Source organism: Pteropus medius, unplaced genomic scaffold, assembly GCF_902729225.1.
Source record: "Pteropus medius unplaced genomic scaffold, Ma_sr-lr_union100, whole genome shotgun sequence".
Lineage (NCBI taxonomy): Eukaryota > Metazoa > Chordata > Mammalia > Chiroptera > Pteropodidae > Pteropus > Pteropus medius.
In genome coordinates this window covers 10,265,746-10,282,489 of record NW_024344240.1, presented here as the reverse complement: position 1 = coordinate 10,282,489, position 16,744 = coordinate 10,265,746, and positions in this window count along the sequence as shown.

The window sequence follows — 16,744 nt, the reverse complement described above, 5'->3', positions numbered from 1 at the left end:
TTCTACTAAAATTCAGCTTAAATTTAATAAATTCTAGGAAGCTAATCATGATCACTCACATACTTCTTAAATTATCTTGTCTGTGATCCTTAAAATTAATTGTCTATAAAATGTATAGAGAAGATTAATAGTGTACTAATTTTTTAATACCTCACTATTATCAAGATCCATTTACTTACTTCTACTACATAGTCAGAGAGTGGGGAAAAGGAAGACTATTTGTGTCTATGCCACAAAATATTTGTTCTCTGAATTGCACATGCAAGCAGCAATAGCTTCTATTTAAGGATTGTATGCAGGCTACTTCTTACCTGATCTGCCAAGTCTCAACATACATGAAAAGTCTTTACACGTCAGTAGGTTCCATATGATTCAGATACTGATCTTTAGTAATATATGAAATGCTCTTCTTGATTCATGTCATTATAATTAAGAAATTATGTGTAAATAGATCAAACATTTCAAAAAAAATTATAGAAACATTTCACAGCATGTTTAGTTCACTAACTAGTTAATCTTGTAAAAATTATCTAGCATAAAAGCAAATTACCAAAAATATGAAAATTTAACCAATGAAGATTTTTGGAATTAACTGTCAACTTCATTTCACTGAAGTTTTGGTGAGCATTTGCTTTCTGTTTTCTGATTGTAATTAACTTTTGAACTTCTTCCATGCCTCATGCTAATTCAAATCATAACATTTAGAACAAATAAGTATTATATCCACAAATTTCTTCCATGAAAAGTAATAGCACTTAGTAAAAGTTAACAAGACTGGGAAAAATATATAACTATACTTTCTGATATAATTTTTTATTTATGACTTTACATCTCCAGTGAACCTCCACACTCCATCTCCACAATCCTAGCAAGCTTCTCTACTAGCACTGCTTCTCATTGTGCTGATGAACTATTTCACTTGTTTTCATTCTTCAACTTCCAGTACCACCATTCCACTCTTCATTCTCAGTAGGTGACCTTCATTTTTATTTCTCTTAGAAAATAGGACCTCTAAGAAGACAATGACCATATCATTCAACCATCCAAGTAAAAACCCTGCTAATATGGAAGAGCTATATCTCTTCCAATTTCAGAACAATGCTTCTGCTTGTGATTGGATTCCATCTTCTCTTATCTTCTTAGAGCTTAGCTCCAGAAATTCATCATGATTTCCCCTCTCGCATCATCGCTCTCTTGCATCATCAGTTCCCCTGTCCAAATTATCCTACCGAGATGAAAATTGATTAAATTGTTTCCATGATTTAAAGCATAACATTGACCGTCAACTTCTTTCATTTACTACCTTATTTCTCTGTTCCTTTTAATAGTAAACCTCTTTTAAAGAAATGATTATATCACTGGCTCCTCTTTCTTATTTCCTAATAAACCCTCTAATGGAAGTTTTCTCACCACCACTATAATCATTCTCATCAAGGCTTCCATGGGCTTTTATTTTCCCAATTCTAGTATCCTATTTTTTTTTTTTTATTCAAACTCTTAGCAGACTGACAAGTTGAATTACCATTTAAATATTCACTATTCATCTGGAAACAATATTTTTCACTTTGTCTAATAGAATACATTCACCTTTTTTTTTTTTTTTTTATCGAACTTCACTAGGCATTCATTCTCAATTGATTTCATGTTGCCCCATGGCTGTAAATATTATGACTACAACATGTATAGCTCTGGTTTCTCCCCTAAAATTCTATGCTACTTGTTCAGTTTTCCATTTACATTCCTAAGTCATGTCAGAATTTATAGGAGCAAAATAAAATGTTTGAATCATGACCCTTCCACCAAATGCTGTCCTTTTTAGTCTTTCTCAATGACTATATGGCCTTCCAAGTGATTAGATTACAACATATACATCAGCCTTCATTCTTTACTTCACCAAAGACTATATTCAATCAGAAAAACACATTTTTAAAATATACCTGGAATGTGGCCACTTTACACCATTGCTTCTTACCTGTAATATGTTTCAAATCAATATCCCTGCTGACACTCTTGCCCTTCCACAGCAATTCTTCATGCAGCAGCTGGAGCACTCTTTCAAAAATGCAGAGAAGACTCTCTTGTTTAAACTCTCTGTTGGCTTTAAATAATACTGAGAAAAAAAATGCAAGGAGTTCCATCATGATTTGTTCTTTGTCTATCTCTCCAATCTCAATGTCTCTTTCTCCTCATCTCTTCCAATCCAGCCACTAGAGACTTTTTGCTCATCTTTAAATTTGCACATACTTCTGCTTCAGAAATTTCATATGTAGCAATTTTTGAGTAAAAAAAAAATTAAATAAAGGGGTTTAGAATAGGCCTTCCTCAAATATGCCACTTTGGCATGTGAATTATTTTGAGCTGAAGGCAATCAAGACCCTCCGGGCTCATGAGAAACTTTTACCTTTTCCTTAAAAAATTTAAATTAGAGGCCTTACCCATGATAAGTGTTATCACTAGAAATAACATTTTATCATTTATATATTGGATAGGACAAGCTTGTAATTACTGACCATCTGTTCCTCTTATAGTCCTGAAATAACTTTCCTTCTCTCTGAAGCTCCAAAGAGCCTTACTTCATCTCTAGCTCGGAATGTGATATACACCTCATTTTCCTTTTCTGTCTCTGAACGTCTCTTGTATGCAGGATCACTGACTATCTCATGGGTTCCCATACATATGTATGTAATCAAATTCAGTTATTTTCTCTTGTTAATCTCTTTCATGTTGATTTGCTTGTTAAACCAGTCAGAGAAACTTAAAAAGTAAAGTGTCTTCTTCTATGCAAGCAAACAAAATCAGGTGATAATGATAGGATTATAAAGATATTTACTGTAGTATATTGTTAATAACTTGAAACATTGAAATGATATAAGTAATGTGAGTTTTTAAAATAAATTATCATACATAGAATAAATAAATATATTTAGGAGTAAATTTATCGATATGCGATAGTATACACTATAAAATGTTAAATAAAATAAAAAACCCATTATAAAACAGTATATACAGTGTGACCCTAAATTTATTAGAAATGTGAACTAAGCCTACATAAAAAATAGAACATGTATATAAGAATATATTAACAGTAATATTCTTAGGATTGGAGAAAAGTTAATTTTTACTTTCTTACTTAAGCTTTTTTGTTTAATTATATTTTTTGTATAATGAACCTGCATATTACATAGGAAATAAAGAAAATTTATATCTATAAAATACGAAGAATCGCAATTACAAGGATGTTCTGGAAGCAAGACCACTTGTTTAAGCCCTCCTTTCTGTATACTGTGAAATGCATGGGGATTGCCATTTCAAGTGACTACTAGGACCTAAGGGGGAGAGTATTTAATGCTTTGATTTCTAACCAGATTTCTGTAAAGTACTAATGTACAGATCCGTCCACCAGTGGGCAAACTGATAATGAGAATCAGAACAAAATAAGGAGACAACCAATTGAATGGGAGAAGAGATTTGCCAACACCTCCGATAAGGGGTTAATATACAAAGAACTCATAAATCTTAACAACAAAAAATAAACAATCCAATTAAAAATATAGGCAGAGGATCTGAACAGATATTTATGTCAAGAAGACACACAAATGGCCAAGACATATGAAAAAATTCTCAACTTCACAAGCTATTAGGGAACTACAAATCAAAACTATAATGAGATACCTCACACAGGTTAGAATGGTTATCATCAACAGCCCAAGTAATATCAAGTGTTGAAGAAGTTATGGTGGAAAAGGAACCCTCATACACTGCTGGTGGGAATGTAAATTGGTGCAGCTACTATGGAAAACATTGTGGAAGTTCCTCAAAAAATTAAAAATAGAGCTATCATTTGACCCAGCAATTCCTTTTTTGTATATCTACCCCCAAAATTTGAAAACATTTATCTGTAAAGATATACACACCCTGATGTTCATTTCTAGCAGCATTATTCACGGTGGCTAAGACATGGAAACAACCAAAGTGTCCTTCAATAGAAGACTGGATAAAGAAAATGTAGTACATATATACAATGGAATATTACTCAGCCATAAGAAAAGATGAAAAACTGCCATTGAGACAACATGGTTGGATCTTGAGATCATCATGTTAAGCAAAAGAAGTCAGACAGTACAAATTGAGAACCATGTGATTTCACCCATATGTGGGATATAAAACTGAAAGCAACAAACAAACAAGACAAAGAAACAAAAACTCATAGATAGACATCAAGTTTAGTGGTTACCAGAGGAAAAGCTGGGAGGTAGATAAAAATAAAGTGGGTCAAGTATATGGTTACAGAAGGACATTTATGCAATATGCATATATGCAATATACAATATACATGATGTATTATTGAATTATGCATTTGAAACCTATATAATTTTATTAACCGATGTTACTCCAATAAATTTAAGAAGAAAAAAAAATTTAAAGAAAAATTTTATTTTAAGAAGAGCTTCATTTTCTGATACCTGAGGATTCCATAAAAGAAGATAAATATTGACATTCTGGGTCCTTAGAATTTCAAAAGGCAAGAATAAGTCAAAGTGTGATGAAATGTTATCTATCTTTGAATCTGTGAAAGAACAAAGAGATAGTATAGAAAAGACACTTTTTTCAAGCACCGCAACATGAGAATACAACTTGCCTTTAGACCTCAGGTACAGGAACAGGAATGAGAACCCCATTTTAATCGTATACCCATTGTATTTCTGCTATCAGAATATCGTAGCCACCTGTCTAAGACCAAAGAGCTAACAACAGAGGATCTCAGCTGACATCTAAAAAGGATCAGCAATAACTAACAAAGGATCAGAAAAATAGAACTCAGATAAAACCCTTAGTTTAAAAAAAAGGAGTAAAACAAATTAAAATAAATTACTTAACTTTCAAGTACAGCACCCTCCCTCCAAAAATATGAAAAAACACACTATGAAACAACTTAAAAAGCTTGTTTTCAATATAAAATCCTACCTCAATTTAAAAAATATATATACTAATTAAATTAAATAGATATTAAGAAAATTTCTCTTTACTTGACTGAGGTAATGTAATATAAAAGTTCAAGTCTGAAAACCAAATGGCTTCACAGAGTTCAAGCAGTATGAAGTAGAAAAAAGTACACCACGGGCTTCTTCCTGAGTATAAAAACACTAGTCTCCACCTCCCAGTCTCCTCAAAGATAGAGATAGCAGCATAATGAATAACTTTAATGAATAAATTCTAAGAGGAAATGATATGTATCACTTCAATGTCTGCCCCATGGAAACCTTTCATGAACATTCTCCATGTTCTGTTCTTACAAGTTGAGTAGGTAGAATGGAAACAACTGCCAAAGAAATTTTATACCCCACATTGGAGGTAGTACAAGCATCAGTAGAAAGGATAACTAAATGAGTTAGGGGAGAAAAGCTTTTCCACTGCCTGGTCATCTGCCCAAACAGCAAAACCTTTTTGCAAATAAATTTCACTCCTACGAAATATAAAAATAAATTTGTCAGTTGATTGCTAGACTCAATCTTATAGATATAAAGTCAAGAATATGAAAAACATATGGAAAAGAATTTTTAATATAGCACAGGTTTCAAACAAAATGAATTTCTGTGAATCAGGGATTTGATTAAATGCACTGATAAATCCACATCAAAATATATCAATGCAGCCATTTAAAAGAATGAATTAGACTCAATGAGTTGTACCCATTTTCATAAAGTTTCTTACTTTGTGTATGAAGAAGAAAAACAAAATGTGGAAGAGTATGTCTTGTGTGATGCTATTAAAAAAGTCAATGTTGACTAAAAAATAATCACTATTTATAAATATTCATATACTTAACAAAAATGTTGAGAGATATACACAAGTTTTATATATAGATAGCTTAAAGGCAGAAAGGAAATGATATTGGGAAGGGGAGGAGATTAGAGAAGAAGATCCATGCAGAAAAAGGAAAAAAAAATGCTAAAAGAATTTTTATGCTCATATGTGTGATTAATGTATAAGTCTTTTTAAGTGTATATACACATAAAGAAATTTAACAGACATTTAATTAAACATGAAAATTACTCTTAGGCAATTATGTTACATTGGTGTTTTATAGTTTTATGGTAGGCTGAACATATACTTAACAAGTGAAGTATACCATTGTGTTGTTTCTGAAAGATATTTTAAGTAAAATGTACATGGCAAATTAAGTCATACTCACCCCATCCCATTATTTTCCTAGACTCTCTTTTATATTAAGACCTTAAAACTTAGATAAAATCTACTTTCTCTTCACATTTTAATTTTTTAATTATCGGATATATGACATTTGTTCCCATTTGTTCAACTTGAAACTACTCAAATATCTATTCTTATCTATCAATCTCCATCTATTTATCTACTCACCTTAATTTCAGCTATTTCAAAAAATGTTTCCAATGTAGAAAAATTATGTGATGAATTATTAAATACAGCGTATACTTCTCAAGGTTGGAAATCTAGATTATCTGAAAATTTTGAACATAGACTTTCACAAACCAATTACCTGCTTTCTTTGTCTTTCTTTTTTTATATTAGTATTTTAGAAAAAGCTAACTTCATTTATGATTACAGCACTTTTGAAATTTTTACCTTAGGTGAGAATTGTCATTTTGACAAAGTCCTTTACATGTTTGGCTTGATGACAATTTAGAATATAAAGCAGCCAAATTTTTTTTTTGTCACTTCAAAAGAAAAATATCTACTTTCAGTGTGTTGCAAGTGTATCAAAACAATCCACTGTATTGAGAAATATACCAGTCACAATGTGAAATATGCAAATTTAAGAATAATTTTTATTTGACTTTATTCTATGTAGAGAATAACTAATAGCCAGAAAACAAAACTCACTGGTACTTTCTGAAAAATCACTTTTACTTTGTGTCTTCTCTTAGTATCTATTAAGAATTGCTATTTACTGAAGTCGAATTCTTCAAGTCTTTGGGTTTTTGAAATTTCTCTAAATGGCACTTGAAATTCCTGATATGTTCAGTCTGTTTTCTACAGCTTGCCAACACTGCCTTGCATTAGGAATTCTTAGTTACTCCATTTGCTGCTGTTGGTTTGGTTTGGTCTGGCTTGGTTCTGGTTTTGGTTTTTACTTTGGCTCAGTTAAAGGGCTGTACTACAAAGCTCTTTTATGTAGAGTAGTCCTTTTCTCTGCAGTTTACATAGTAGATGTCCATCATCTCAAAAAGTTGGTGTTTTTTTTTCAGCAACTAATTTGTTACTCACTGAACTTGCCACTGAATATTTAAATTTTATACTAAATAGCTACTCTTTTCAAAATATTCCATTTAGAAAAATAATACATTTTATTTTATTCCAGTTATCAATGATGTTGATATTCATAGATGTGTAGGTCATTTTTCTACAATATTCCAATAAGCCAAACATAATGAATTTGATCTTCCTCATGAACAAAACAAATGGTCTGCCTTCTGGGAGGTGTCTTTTTTTTGTCAGGTCAGTAAAGCACATGCAGCACAATGTATTCACTCTACCCTTAGGTGTGAAAAGTCCTCTGGTCCAGGTAAAGTAAAAATGCTTAAATGATTTGACACCATACCATTTTGCACACCCCAAGTAAAATGCCACCAAACTCTGATAGAAATCCATACTGATAAGAAGAAGAAAAGACAAATAAATACACCAAACCATTTTCATTGTGTTTATTTAAAAATAAATAGTCCAATTTTAATGGATAAGCATCTATTTATTTATAAATAAGCATGGCAGCTGTAATATGAGATTAGATGTTCAATTTGGAACTACTGTACCTATATTATTAAAAGTCTTAGATTTTTATTATGTCAATAAAAAATAACTTCTATTCATTAAAACCCTCTCAAAAATGTTAAGAAAGAAGGTATCTTACGCACTTTCCTTATTTTTACACAGTATATAAAATTCTGGCAACCTAAGCCACTCTTACAGGAAAAACTCACCTTCAATGGCCTTATGTGGTAAACTATAGATTTGTATAGTTTACTTTAAAACCACAATGCTATATGCTTTTTAATCATGCCAGCTTATAACTCAGTAAATAAGTATTTGTTAAATGCCTACTAAAAACATAAGTAATGTGTTAGACTGAAGGTGTATGAAAATAAAAGGAATTGTTTATTATCATAAAGCCTATTTCTATTGTAGGCGACAAGTGTGGAGAAAAGTGATTATAAGGTAATATACTTGTTATAATTGAGAACCATGTCAGGTGCAATGGACCTAAGACCACATCTGTGCATTTCAATTGAGTATGTGAACAGAATTAAGAAAAATGTTTGGTTGTCCAGGACAGAATTTAACTATGCTCTTTAGATATTATAATATTTAATTAATGTTGATACATTTTTTTATCATAAAAGGTAGAATTGAAAGAATATCAACTGATATTTGTTTAAAATGTTTCTTTTCCTTTTAAACTTTGTATTAAAGTGATTGTAATGCCAAGATGAGGCTTTATGGTAACTAGCAGAAGAAAATTGTTTCATTTCTGGCATTCATATGACAAGTTTTATATTAGCAGCCAAATAAACATAAAGGATGCCAGAGTGCAAAGCTCTGTAATGAAATTGAAGGTGGAGAGAAAAAAGCAAATTCCATTTCTATCGGGAGGAGAGAGGAAAATATCAGCTCCTGCCAGAGCCAAAATGATATTAGAAAAATCCAACAACTGATACAAACCTGAAATAAGGATTAATAGGATATTCAAAATTAAATTTATAATGAATTTAACTATTTTATAGTTACATTCTCTATGGTACATTTTAAGATGAAGTCCTGACTACATAATACATTTTAAGATTAAGTCTTTGAATAAAGAATATAAACATTTCTATAGAAAAGTCTGTTGCAAGAATCAGCTACATTTTTTTTCTGATTTTATGCCACATAAATGTCCCTTTTATTGAATTATAAATGATGGACTTCTCATTTTTCTATATCTCATCTTTTTATCACCTCCTAACCAAAATGGTTTAGTAAATTGTATGCCTTTCTCTCTTCTAAAACACCTTACTATCCTTCAATTTTTGCCCTATCACTGACTTTTATTTTTTTTTCTTTAATACACACCTTGTTTTAACTTCCTGTAAACATATCTTACCCATCAAAAAATAAATAACGATTTAGATAGATATTGAATAAATGATAACCACTTAAAAATGTGTATTGGCAATTATATTTATTGATTACACATAGTAAGTATTTCTAACCATACTTCTTTCAAGTACTTAATTGCTTACTGAAAACTGTTTGACCTATTACATCTCTTGAGACTTCACAATAAAACCACTATTTATTCTAAGTTTTCTAAATGCCTCTCACTTACTGGACAGTTATAAGCACTGTTAATTCAATTCTTAAATTAATCATAGAAGATGTACTATTTATGGCCACCATATAGAATTAAAAATAAAGTTTTGAGAAGTTTATTAACTTGTCGAAGAAGAACATATCAATAGGAAGTTAAAATTTTAACATAGATCTTTCTATCAAGTATATGCTGTACTTTATAGTCTATTAAACCATGAGGAATAAGATGTTCTAAATACAACATATTATATCCATCTGAGGAAATAATCAGAGGTATCTGAGATGATCTCGGATAACGACTAGCCAAATTGCAAACAGGAATGCAAGGAAAACTTGAAATATCAGAAATTGAGTATTTGCATGTTTGGAAAAGCTACATGCTTTTGAAACCTAATGAGAAAAATGAAGCCCTTTTCCGCTATTTATCATTAAATTGGGAGAAATGCTTGAGCTGAGTGAGGAAGTAAATAAATTAAGCAATCATGAGAACCAATCCCAGACAGAACTTTAATTTTACTTACTAGTGTATGAAATTGATTGAGGATCCTATATCCAAAACCTACCATTTTAAGTCAAGTTCTCAAGAACCTAGAGCCTGAGGACAGGATTAAAATGTTGATATTTTATTTGGAAAGTATAAACTCAGGTTGGTGAATGTGATGGAAAAGAGAAATGAAACAAAGATAAAAGCTGGCCACCTTTTCAGGATGAGCTTTAAAAGATATAATATATTTCTCAGGAGAGGTGGTAAGCATACCCCAGAGCAGTCCATGAAAGGAGGTGGAGTATATCTGCCTGGCTGCCTCTTGTGTCTATTTCTTATTAGTTAATTCTTCATTGTGGTGGGTTAATTCCAGGTTGTGTTCCCCAGCCCCACGATGCTTACAGAAATCATGTTTCATGCTCTCTGCTGTGCCATCTCATCGGAACATGGAAATGGAAGGGTGAGTCAGGGTCCACAGAAGTGGAGTGTAGACATGGGAATCATGCAGGGCTGGGTCTTATCTAAGAATCCAGCCAGCACAGGAAGCTTGGCAATGGTGATGGCAGCATGGTCTGGGATATAAGTGGTACCACTGTGAATGAAGCAATAGCAGAATCTAAAACATCTCTACGTCGTACTACATATAAAACTATAAGGCTAAATTGAAAATGCCTGTGATTTTTCAAGTTTTTAACTTACCTTTTGTGCTCTAAAAATGCTAGTCTGTTAGTTTCCTGTGACTGTCAAAACAAATTACCACAAACTGGGTGTCTTAAAACATCAGAGATTTATTCTCACAGTTCTGGAGGTCAGAAGACCAAAATCAAGGTGTTGGCAGGGCCATGCTACCTCTGAAGTCTTTAGGAGAGAACCCTTCCTTGCCTCATTTGACTTCTGGTAGCTGCAGGCATTCCTTACCTTGTGGCTTCATAACTTCAATCTCTGCCTTCATCTTCACATCCCCTTCTCTTCTGTGCCTATGTTCATACCTTCTCCTTTTCTGTCTCTTATTAGGAAAATGGTCATTGGATATGGGGTCCACTTAGAAAATCCAGGATAATCTTGTTTTGAGATCCTCAGCTTAATTACATCTTTAAAATTCTTTTTCCAAATTAGATCACATTCATAGGTTTCAAGGATTAGAATATGGACAATTTGGGGGAAGGGGTGGGGGGAACCACCCCCAGGAACAGGTTGTTAAATATATGAGGTCTTCAAAGGATGCCTACTGTCCAACATCTACTTCAGATGTGGCCTAAAGCACAGAAGTCAGTGAAGAATCTCCCAAAAAGCCAAGTCAGGAACTGGAGACCAACACACAAGGGAGTTCTTTAGCTAGGAAAGGACAGATAGGCTAACCCTGAAAAGATGCCATAGGCAGAAAATATTTGAAATTCCTGACCAACAGGATTGAATAGTTGCTATAAAGCAGTGACTTCTTTATGGAAGTTGCATCATGAATGCCTTGGATCTGTTCCATCACTAGAAGTACTATGTGTAGTGGAAGATAAAAGGGAAGCAGGTAGCTTGCATTTAATTTAAAGATTATTATACCATACAGAGCCACATCCAGATCTGATGAAATGACTGCATATCACATACAAATCCTGGACTTATGGATTGCACTTAGGTTGTCTTGTTTGATTAAGGGATGAATTTGTCTATTGTGTGAAGAATGGTTTATAAAGGCGAAGAGGTGCACTCTGACACACACGGTGTTCTTTCCTTCCTGTAGGTAGAGTTGTAGTCTGTAGCTGGGATATGAGTTACATTCAGGGTATATTTATTAGCCCCTTTACAGCTAGATATAGTTATGTAACTCTTCAAAACCAGTGGATCATGCATGAGTGGATGTGGAACATGCCATGTCTAGTTGTGTCTGACAAGATCTCTTGAATTCATTCTGCCATGTTTTTTCTCTGCCCTTACTGGCTAGAGTAACTAGAAAGATCTTGAAAGACACATGTTTTAGAGAAAAGAGTCACTGTCAGTAGATGGCCCAAAATATCTTCATGAGACTGGCATTTTTTGAGCTGCTCAATGATATATAACGATGTTTAAGACACACCACACATATTTACGTAAGTATGAAATACTTTTTCATTTAAGTCTTATTATTTTGAGATTTCTTGTTATAGTTACTAATCCTTAACCATGATTAATATTCATGAAATTTAGATAGTTCGCTTGAATTAAATTAATTCTTAGCAATTACTATTGCAAGACAATGTATTAAGTATTGTGAGAGAAGACAAGCAGGTAGAAATTTTAGGTTATTGGTGGTGTCTGGGGAAAGAACAGAATGAAATTAGCAGACGAATAATTAAAACACGAGATACATCATGATAATGTTTCATAAAAGCAGTCAGGAAGGGTCAAATACGTATGGGAGAAAACAAAGACTTTACAAATAATGTAATATTTGTAGTGGAGATTTACATTGATAAGAGATTGTCAGGTAATCAGAATGTGAGGCAACTGCAACTAGGTGGTTATAGACATGAAGATGAGAAGATTTATAGTATACCTATTCAAATAAGTGATATACACCTAGCATGTGCAAGGCATGAGCTACATCCTGTGAGGAATCTAAAAGAGAGTAAGACTGGTTCTTCTCTCAATATACTTGCAAGTTATCAAGGAATCTGAGGCATTTACAGAATTAATGGCACCACAAACAAAATAGAATAAATACTATGAGGGACTTATCAATAAAAAACACACAATTCTTTAACTTTTCAAGCAGCATTTGTTTCTTTTGGAAAAAATGGGAAAATCACTAGAATTCACCTCATGATAGTATCAGTGTCAATGTTAAATGAGGTAAAGACCACAAAATGTTTATCAAAGCACCTAAAACATGATAAACAAGCTGTTGTTCTCACTTTTATTGTTTTTCTGTGTGTGTTTTGAGTTGACCCCTGGAGGTTGTGTAAACTTTTGATAGGCAAATTTCACATTAATTTAGCTAGAAAAAATATCTTGCACAAATAGTAAAATTAGGAATATTCAGAGGTTGAGAACAGTAAACAATTTATTTTCATTGTGACATATGTATGTACAGGGTAGAAGAAGATGGCTCCCCTTGAGTCCATAAGGAGTTTGGACATGAATTAATTGGTGTGACGTAATCTGCACATGAATGCTTTTGATCAGGAAGTTTCACGTTAAAGTTATCATAAATGTTTTGGCCAGATTAAAAATCAAAGAAGCTGAAATCAAGGTGACCCAGATTGCATACTATTTTCATAATCTATTGAGAAATAATTCAAGTGATGAGATAGAGCCAAAGTTGTGGGGAATAAAGGGAAAGGGAGAGTTTCAGAGTGTCGCAAAGGTAGAACTCATAGAATTTGGCAATTGATTATATATGAGCACTGAAGATAAAATGAGACAGAGAAGAAGAAAGGAAAAAAAAGAAACCCCCAGTCTTTTGGATGACCAAGACAATGACCGCGATAAGGACATAAATAAGTGAACAATAAAAAAAATACTGTTTTGGGCAATATTGGTGAACTTTGTTTTGGATTTGTATTCTTGGATGTGATGGTAGACCATCTCAGTAGCATTTTCACTTAGGAGTTGGAAATATCAGCCCAGAGATTGAAGTCCGAGCTGGGTAACATGCAGGCTGAACTCCTTAGTGGAGATAGCAGAAGCAAAGAATAGAATCTAAGAATGTTTGATACTATGGCCCAGGAATTTTCCTGCCCTTTATTTTGAAGGGGATATTCAATAAATATGTGTGTCAACAGAGCAAAATTTGGCATTACCTCTGTCTCTTAGTATTTATACCAATGATGTGTTGTTCTCATTAACAGCCCCACTGATTCCACGTCTGTGGACCTTGTACCCAGGATGTGAGAATGTTGCTAAAGGAGACCAAGATTGTATGTGTAATTCTTTTAGAAAATAAATGTTAGCTTGATCTTCATTCTATCAAACATGCCCTTTTTGAACTAAAGAAGAGACAAATGTACGATTAAAAATGGATCAGTAAAAATCTATCTCTATTGTCATTAAAAAACAAAAAACAAGCAAACAAACAAAAACCTTAAAGGATCTACTTTCTTGTTTTTAGTAAATTCATTGTTTTGCTAGACTTGTTATTTCAGTAAATTTATTATTGTATCCCTCATATCTATCTTGGTGTCAGCGATGAACTGATCGAGAAGGAAAGGTTTCAGTCCTGAGATGCCCAGTTGAAAGAATGCACAAGGGGCTGACATGAGAATGAAACAGTAAGCATCAACTTTATTGCGGGGAGCACACTTCTATTGTGGGAAGTATGTGGGGTACGCACTTCTGAGTTAGGGGACCGTAAGGGCTCCACATATATTAGAGTACAATAGTGGAAGTCTATCACACATGCATGATACAATAAGCTGAATCATGATTACATATGTTAGGCGTAGGCACCCTACTACAATAATGTAACATTTTAAATTTGGAGTCCTATTCCAAGGCGTGAGCCTGAATCACAGCCAGACCTGGGACTAGTCAGGCCTGAGCCCTACGCTCCACTCCTACAGGGTCATGGAGTGTGATCTGGCCCGGAGGGTGCTACTTTGGGCCCACAACCCACTTTCCATTCCTGCAGTGACTTAGCCCTTCAGGGCAACACCCCCAAGGTACTCTTTAGCCACCATCAATCTGGGTGCTGCTCAGCACATCAGGGGCATTGTGACACAGAATTAGACCTTGATACACAGCCCAACTATTGGTGCAGATGTGCACCAGGCCAGTTTTATTCATGAGGACCAACCACACAGCGTGAAGCTCCACCCAATGACTAGACTGCTCAGCATGAGTTTAGTACCCAAAGGTTTCTGTGGTTAGCTTCAGTGCCATGGCAGCCCACATAGAGGGTTGCCCATGGCATGAGCTGTCTGTGTACCAGGCATCCTCAGAGATGGGAGCCCAACCCTCTACATAGGGACTCGGTAGGTCTCCCGACTCAGCAGGCTCCTCTGGGAGCTCTGTTTGAAACTGTTTCAAATAGGGAGTGTACTTGACCTGACAGGAGGCTTGCAGAGAACTGTGTCTGCTGCTCCAGGTACGCCCCCCACTTGGTCAATGTAGGGGTCTGTACAATTCCCATTCAGGGACTCTTCACCTAAGACCACAGCCACCCCTCCATGGGGTATGTGACTGCACGGTTACAGGATTAGGGCTAGTGATGGCCTCACTGGCAGAAGGACTGCATATATGGCAGCCAGTGGCTTCTCTATCAGAGAATACTGCACCTCTGTGCCTTTCCATAACTGGGACCAGAAACCTATTGGCACCTTCCAGGAACCATGCTTCTGCTACAATCTCTGTCTAAACCCTGCATCATGCACCGGTACCATAAACAGGAATGGGAGAGCTGGATCTACTACACATAGAGTTTGGGCTTGTGCTACTGTTTGCTTTGTAGTCTTAAAGACTGCTTCTATCTCTGGAGTCCAATCCTACTGGGCATCCCATTTCACTAGACAGTGCAGGGGTCACATCAAGGATGCCAAATGGATAATGAACACTCTCCAAAACCCCATGAGTCCCAAATAGGTTTGGAGCTGCTTCATGGTTTCGGGTTGGGGATATGCTTGTATCTTATCAATCACTGCCTCTGGCATTACTTTTGTCTTACCTGACCAGACAATTCCCAAGAATTTGACAGAGAACCCAGGTTCCTGGACCTTGTCCTCATTGACTGCCCAACCCCAGTTGGTGAGAGCTTCTAGTTCTGTAAGAGAATCAGAGGTTAGTATTAACACCATTAATGCAATGATACAAGTGCACTGTGAGTGGTCATTTCCACGTGGCTAAATTTTGAGCCACGAGATGATGACACAGGGTAGGGCTGCTCAGATAGCCCTGGGGAAGAACGAGGAATGTTCATTGTCCCCATTCCCAGGTGAAGGCAAACTGTTCTTGACTTTCTGGGGCTATAGCAATAGAGAAAAAGGTATTTTCCAAGTCCACCACATAATGGTAGCGTCCAAGTTCATGTAACAGCTGGTCCATAATGTCCTTGACGTTTGACACGGTAGCATGTAGGTGTGGTGTAACTTTATTCAGCTTCTGCAGCCTCAGGTCAACTGGCTCCCCGCCAACCAGGTTTCCTGGCCGAAATAATCAACCAGCCACACCTCACAGGTTGTGGCTTTCTCAGGAATAAGAGCGATTGCTGGTCAGGGCGCAGCACCAGCAGCGCTTCATTAGGTTGCTGCTCAGTCTTTTCTGCAGTGATCCCTGCTGCTAGGAGATCAAACTACATCTGCCTGTGGCTCATTTTCATGGCTGAACAGGCTGGGGACTGCTCCTCTCCTCCTTTTTGGCCATGCCTCAGTCCATCACTGGCTGATCTGGCAGTACGGGCGGTGTGGTACAGCACACACTCGGGTGGAATTCTCCTTGCGTTTCACTTCCACATCCCCCAACCTAGCCATAGCAACTTTGCCTTGTGGATCCACCTATCCACGTAAGGGGCCAGTAGTGCCATCATTGTGCCAAAAGTACCAGCCAGTCCTGAAGCCAAGATCAAATCCTTCATATGGGTTGTAAATACTTCTTCATCAGGACTTGTATACTGGGTGTGAAACATCATCTGTAGCATGCCCATTTCTCAAATTATCTGGACCAGATCTAAGTATGTGGTCCATCTGCTCATTGTCTCTAGCATCTTCCCTGGGTTGGCCCACAGTATCCGTGCAGTGGACGTGATCAGGAAGTGATTGCCTGTACCCTATGCCATACGCGCCACATTCTGGAGGCACATCTCTTCTGGAGATAATTCAGTGTCTTTGGCCCCATCACCCCACAGCCGCAGCAGCCACCCTGGAACTGTCTCCCTGACTCTCTGCCATGCCTGTTTTTTCAGGTTCCGGAGTTAGGCAGGAATGTACTGAATCAAGGTGGTATTCTTTTTAATCTGGAGGGCACCATCAG